Genomic DNA, 7,953 nt, shown 5'->3' on the forward strand with positions numbered 1-7,953 from the left:
TGTATTTTGACGCTACCCTGGAAAAATATCTTATACCACTTGGTCGTTTTCTGAGTTCATTCCACAAAGCTGTTTATCATGTCGGCCTTATCCACTGCCCCCATTTTGAGGTAATAGTCAAGCACGCAGTCTGGTTTGATGTTTCTCTGTCTGGTTTGTTTCTCTCTCCCGTCAGGTGGTTCACCTTCCCTGTGGCCGACATGGTTGCTGTATGGACAGTGGAGAGGACATGGACGTCTCGTTTGTCATGGCACTTTACTGCCAGCTGTTGACATCTCTTGTTTTGTATAACGGGTCATTTAGGATGGCAGTAGCGTTGATGAAATGCAGAACTAGAAAGCAGTCTTGGGAAAAGAGGGTGGCAAAGAAGGGAGTTGCAAACATAGGATCTCTGCTCCAGTATTATCTTAGGGAGTTCTTCTTTACTGTCACCAGGAATGTATACATTTCACTAATTGTGGTTGTCCCCCCACTCCTGGTGTAACAGTATAACTTTACGTCCGTCCCCTCGCCCATACCCGGGCGCGAACCAGGGACCCTCTGCACACATCAACAACAGTCACCCACGAAGCATCGTTACCCATCGCTCCACAAAAGCCGCGGCCCTTGCTGAGCAAGGGGAACCACTACTTCAAGGTTTCAGAGCAAGTGACGTAACTGATTGAAACGCTATTAGCGCGTACCCGCTAACTAGCTAGCCATTTCACATCCGTTACACTGGCTCTCTCTTATCCTGTAGCTCCAAGGCATAGCGATTGGTCTCTACTATGTCTCCCACCAGCTCCTCTGTCAGAAACAACTTGAAGCACTCTGCCTCAGATGGAAATGGCAAGGGGCGTTACACTCCAGACTGGGACTCATCAACACAATCAGCAGGGCCAGGAGGGGTGAAATGGCTGGCAGCCTTCCAGCTACCACAGAACTCCTGTACTTCATCCACTGTCAGTCTGCCACCATCACCACCAGCATCTTCTAATGGAACTGGGACTTTGTCAGTGGACAAGGGGTCCTCAGATTCAGGGTTCTCAATGGCTACAAGGTTGGGGGGCAGCTCCTCACTGTCAGAATCTGATTCCTGACTTTCAGACTCAAAATCTCCAGAATTTCCACATTTGTGAGTTGTCTCCTTTTGAAAGTTATTGCTAATGCTACAGCTTAGCTCACTATCTACATACATAAACAACAACACTGAATGGTTTAGAGTGAGAGGGTACGTGGTTGACTGCCGGCACGCACCACTTGTCTCAATAAATCACTATCAGAAAATGTTTTGTGTGGCAATTATTTGTGTATTTACAGCTTTATTCACATGTTTTCAATTCTATGTGACAAATCATGCATTCCGATTCTTGCACAGATTGTAATGGGCACATATGTGTGTAAAATACTTTTTAGAAGGTTGTACTGATTATGATGAGCTAAGCTAATTCCAGCTGTGTAGCCATGTTTGTTGACATACAATGCATTCTGGGTTTCACGTAATCGTCTGTTTGACCAAAGATGTTATAACAAAATGAGGTGAGTAAGAGTTCACTCATTTTTTGAGGACTTCCGGAAATGAAGGGTGGGATGTGAACGACAGTGATTGACACACCCCTTCAACATGCATACTATAAACAGACCAAACTCATCTTGTCTTCTCTTATTATCTTCGGTTTCTGTGAGGAACAAATGCATGGCTGCGCGCTGAAACTAATCGTCGGATTACTTTCGATTTCAAAAGTGTTTTACCTAATTATTTCGATCAATGGTGAGCTCACCCGTGATGTGATTAATTATACATAATAATTGCTATTAGCTAATTCATATTGTAGTTTATGTCAGCCGAGAGTTAGAAAATATTACTGCTTGTGTTGGGTCAATCTTTCCTCAGTTAGCGCTTGGACAAATGTAGCCTACATTTTTCCGGTTCAGATGATTGTGTTATGCTATATATACTTCTGTGAATATCTGAACATTGCATCCCAAAATAAACTGCTCACATTCTGGACATAACTTTGTAAGGACTGTGTTTGTGTAAATAGTTTCTGAAAAAAGTGTGGCCAGCTCAAATGCTGATTGTTGCATCATTCGAAACTGGCCGCTCTAAACGAGCGTTCTAAATGAGTGTTCTAATCACACGGGTGTGATCGTACGCTTCAGGGACCACTGTAGAACGATCACACCCGTGTGATGGTACGTGTGAAAGGGTTAAGTCACTGTCTGTTCAATGAGATTTCATTGGAATACTGGATTTCTAATCACCCTGTTTTCAGTTCCTACCGCTTCCACTGGATGTCACCACTCTTTGGAAATAGGTTGAGTTTATTCCTTTGTGCAATGAAGAAGTGAGGCCACCTGGAAACAGTGTAACGTCATGTGTAGATTCACAACGAGTGTAGCTTTAATTTGGTATCTTACATCTTACAATTTGGTATCTAGACCTGCACCAGGCTGGGAAGACTGAATCTGCAATAGGTAAGCAGCTTGGTTTGAAGAAATCAACTGTGGGAGCAATTATTAGGAAATGGAAGACATACAAGACCACTGATAATCTCTCTCGATCTGGGGCTCCACGCAAGATCTCGCCCCGTGGGGTCAAAATGATCACAAGAACGGTGAGCAAAAATCCCAGAACCACACGGGGGGACCTAGTGAATGACCTGCAGAGAGCTGGGACCAAAGTAACAAAGCCTACCATCAGTAACACACTACGCCGCCAGGGACTCAAATCCTGCAGTGCCAGACGTGTCCCCCTGCTTAAGCCAGTACATGTCCAGGCCCGTCTGAAGTTTGCTAGAGAGCATTTGGATGATCCAGAAGAAGATTGGGAGAATGTCATATGGAAGATGAAACCAAAATATAACTTTTTGGTAAAAACTCAACTCGTCGTGTTTGGAGGACAAAGAATGCTGAGTTGCATCCAAAGAACACCATACCTACTGTGAAGCATGGGGGTGGAAACATCATGCTTTGGGGCTGTTTTTCTGCAAAGGGACCAGGACGACTGATCCGTGTAAAGGAAAGAATGAATGGGGCCATGTATCGTGAGATTTTGAGTGAAAACCTCCTTCCATCAGCAAGGGCATTGAAGAAGAAACGTGGCTGGTGTCTTTCAGCATGACAATGATCCCAAACACACCGCCCGGGCAACGAAGGAGTGGCTTCGTAAGAAGCATTTCAAGGTCCTGGAGTGGCCTAGCCAGTCTCCAGATCTCAACCCCATAGAAAATCTTTGGAGGGAGTTGAAAGTCCGTGTTTCCCAGCAACAGCCCCAAAACATCACTGCTCTAGAGGAGATCTGCATGGAGGAATGGGCCAAAATACCAGCAACAGTGTGTGAAAACCTTGTGAAGACTTACAGAAAACGTTTGACCTCTGTCATTGCCAACAAAGGGTATATAACAAAGTATTGAGATAAACTTTTGTTATTGACCAAATACTTATTTTCCACCATAATTTGCAAATAAATTCATTAAAAAATCCTACAATGTGATTTTCTGGATTTTTTTCTCTCATTTTGTCTGTCATAGTTGAAGTGTACCTATGATGAAAATTACAGGCCTCTCTCATCTTTTTAAGTGGGAGAACTTGCACAATTGGTGGCTGACTAAATACTTTTTTGCCCCACTGTACCTCATTGCATTACTGTGTAAAAATAATAGGAGGGATTTATGAAAGAAGGATGCTGAGGAAATACTGTTCTTGCTTAAATAACAGCCTTTGTCAGTTTGGTCTGAATGTGAATGTGTTTAATAAGAAATTTAAATTTGGCATGATAAACTGCCGTCTCTATTTGCTGAGCCTTGCTGTGTGTTTAGATTGTGGTAACTTTTAGGGGAAGTTAAGCAGCTTTAGAGGATGTTCTTGATGGGCAGGGTATGGTGAGAGGAAATAACAGTGAACTATAGGCTACCAACTTAATTCAAAACTGTTTTGAGAACACCAATGAAAATATTCTGACCCACTTTATTTACTGGAACCACTAATATGGATGAATGTTCATTGTTGTAGTTTTGTGAAATATACAAGCAACATAATGTGTGGTATGAGTGTCGTGACTTGACTTTCATTAATCTGAAGACTGTTATTTATCTAATCAACTAACTGTTTAATTGTTACCCGATTAAATTAATACACTACCGGTCAAAAGTTTTAGAACACCTCATTCAAGGGTTTTTCTTTATTTTTACTATTTCTACATTGTAAAATAATAGTGAAGACATCTACACTATGAAATAACACGTATGGAATCATATAGTAACCAAAAAATTGTTAAACATATCAAAATACATTTTATATTTGAGATTCTTCAAATAGCCACCCTTTGCCTTGACAGCTTTGCACACTCTTGGCATTCTCTCAACCAGCTTCATGAGGTAATCACCTGGAATGCATTTAAATTAAAAACTTCTTCGGGATTGGTGTCCCGTCCACAGGATGGTTCAGCTAACATAGGCTAATGCGATTAGCATGAGGTTGCAAGTAACAAGAAAATGTCCAAGGACATAGACATATCTGATATTGGCAGAAAGATTAAATTATTGTTAATCTAACTGCACTGTCCCATTTCCAGTAGCTATTACAGTGAAAGAATACCATACTATTGTTTGAGGAGAGTTTTGAACATGAAAAGTTATTAACATTTGGACAGTCTTGATACAACATTTTGAACAGAAATGCAATAGTTCATTGGATCAGTCTAAAACTTTGCACATACACTGCTGCCATCTAGTGTTCAAAATTTAAATTGCACCTGGGCCGGAATAATACATTATGGCCTTTCTCTTGCATTTCAAAGATGATGGTACAAAAAAATTACGGTTGGGTTTTTCTTTGTATTATCTTTTACTAGATCTATTATGTGTTATATTCTCCTACATTCCTTTCACATTTCAACAGACTTCAAAGTGTTTCATTTCATATGATACCAAGAATATGCATATCCTAGCTTCAGGGCCTGAGCTACAGGCAGTTAGATTTGCGTATGTCATTTTAGGCAAACAAAATTAAAATAGGGTCGGATCCTTAAGTTATCCGCCCCCTTGAGTAAGGTCAGAGAGCGTGTCAGCCTGACAGAAACACCCCTTTTTAACGAACTGTATAAAATGATGGGTTAACTTCTTGACGCTAGGGGTCAGATTTTTATTTATTTTTTAAAATAACGTTCCCAAGGTAAACAGACTATTTCTCAGGTCCAGATCGTAGAATATGCATATAATTTACAGATTAGGATAGAAAACACTCCAAAATTTCCAAAACTGTCGCAATATTGTCTGTGAGTATAACAAAACCTGAGGAAATCTAACCCGGAAGTGATTTTTTTTTTTTTATATGTGTTTCATTGCCCGTCTTTCTTCCATTTAAAGGGGTATCAACCAGATTCCTTTTCCAATGGCTTCCTCAGGCTGGGACCAGGCTTTAGACATAGTTTCAGGCTTTTATTTTGAAAAATGAGCGAGATTTTTCTAAACTAGTCAGGTGTCCTTTGATTAGTTCCTGCACGCGAGAGGGGTAGCTCTCCATTTTCTTTCTCTCTTTTATTGAATAGGTTACGGTCCGGTTGAAATATTATAGATTATGTATGTTAAAAACAACCTGAGGATTGATTATAAAAAAACATTTAACATCTTTCTACGAACATTACGGATACTTTTTGGAATTTTTGTCGAACGGAACGAGGCTGTGGTTTTCTGAACATAACGCGCAATCCAAATGGCGTTGTTTTGTTATAAAAGTAATATTTATCGAACAAAAATAACATTTATTGTGTAACTGGAAGTCTCGTGAGTGCAAACATCCGAAGATTATCAAAGGTAAGCGATTAATTTTATTGCTTTTCTGACTTTCGTGACCATGCTAATTTGGGGCTAGCTGTTCTAGCATTGATTGATACACTCACAAAAGCTTGGATTGCTTTCGCTGTAAAGCATATTTTCAAAATCTGACACGATAGGTGGATTAACCTTTTCTCAATCTAGGGGGTGCTGTTTCCACTTTGGAAAATATCGTCTCCAAATTAAACTGCCTCATACTCAATTCTTGCTCGTACAATATGCATATTATTATTACTATTGGATAGATTTTGCTGTAACGGCTGATTTCCTCCTCTTCGTCTGAAGAGGTGTAGCAGGGATCGGACCAAGACGCAGAGTGGTAAGTATCCATGTTTTAATATAATCCACTGAACACGACAAAAAATACAAAATATCAAAGTAACCTAACCGAAACAGTCCCATGTGGCATAAACACAGACACAGGAAACAAACACCCACAAACCAACAGTGAAAACAGGCATCCTAAATATGGTTCCTAATCAGAGACAATGCAAAACACCTGTCTCTGATTGAGAACCATATCAGGCCAATTGACAAACCTAAACATAGAAACACATAACATAGACTGCCGACCCCAACTCACGCCCTGACCATACTAATTAAAGACAAAACAAAGGAAAATAAAGGTCAGAACGTGACAGCAGCTTAGTTTATTCAACATTATGAAAGGATATGTTCAGGCTTCAGGTTTGGCAACAGTGGAGTAGATAACAGAATGGTCCACCTCTAAACTTTCTTCCAGCCTGCAAAAAGCAAATGGAGTTTTTGTATGAGTATATTCAAACATTTCAAATAAACAGACTTCCAGAAATAGGTTATATGGAAAAGGACTGAACTGATAGTGAGTGCACTCTTACCTGGCAGTAGGACTGGGGAGGGGGAACGGGATGCTGGCGTACTGGAGGTTGTCTGTCACATTGGCCTTTATGGCTTTCACTGTGGAGTATACAACATCATCCCCACCATGGGGTCTGGAGAGTTGGGCCCCGTCGATGGAGCTTTGGAACTGCTGGAAGTCAAAGGTAGCGTAATGAGGGTCAGAAGGGTTCTGCAGAGCTGGTGGCTCGACCACAGAGTACAGAGAACTGTCTTGGTGGTGGGTGTGAGAGGGAGGCAGTTGAACGCTGGCATAGAGGGCATTTTCCTGTTCCTCCGTTCTAGTTTCCTGTGTGGCTGGGTCATTACTGGTCCTTCTTCTGGATAAGACTGAGTTTTGATCGTCCTGAAAGATGGAATCAGTCAAAAACAATACAAAATTTGTGATATATTGACATCCTTCATCTATTGGTTAACTTCTCACGAGTCACCAACCCTGATCCGGTAGCACCCCCATTTCTTTCCAATGGTATTATTTATATGCATATAGTAAGAGCAATAATTGAATAAGAGGCAGTTTAATCTGTAGAGCAAATTATGCTAATGGGAAAATAGCACCCCCTGTATTCTCAAGAAGTTAAACAAAATATCTTGTTACTGGGGAAGAATGGAAGCTTGTGCTTTAATGTTGTTCAAAACCCATGAATACTTACTGCGTTCAAACCTTCACATAACACTATTGCGCTGACATGCCGTGTTCCACTCACCTCTTTGTCCACAGCAGTCTTTTGACATAATTTGAACGGGCTTTTCCTCTCAAGGAAAACAAACTTCTTTAGAGGCACACATAGGTACCACAAGGCCATCATACTCTGCATTATGATGTTTCTAGACTTACCACATCCATAGGGACACAAAAAGTATGATCACCATGAAACCTGTGGCCGCGGAACTGATGTAAACTAGCATTTGGACAGTATTTGTACCTGAAAAAGACACAGTACATAAAAAAATACATTCAAGCAAAGGGAATTCCCATTTAGAACATAATGATTCAGGAGAACAGGACATTTCCCTCTACACTCACCATGATTGGCACTCTGTATGGTCAGAGACACCACAGTAGACTTGTGAGCCCCTTCTCTGTTCCTGGCCTCACAGAAGTACTGTCCACTGTCAGAGGAGGTTAGAGAGGTCAATCTCAACACCTCTCCTGAACCTGTCTGTGAGGTGTCTGTTCCATCCTTCTTAAACCAGTTGTAGTTCTCCACTGCTGGGTTGGCATGACTGCTGCAGGTCAGGGTCACAGAGCTTCCCTCTA

Source organism: Salvelinus alpinus, chromosome 4 (genome assembly GCF_045679555.1).
Source record: "Salvelinus alpinus chromosome 4, SLU_Salpinus.1, whole genome shotgun sequence".
Taxonomy (NCBI): Eukaryota; Metazoa; Chordata; class Actinopteri; order Salmoniformes; family Salmonidae; genus Salvelinus; species Salvelinus alpinus.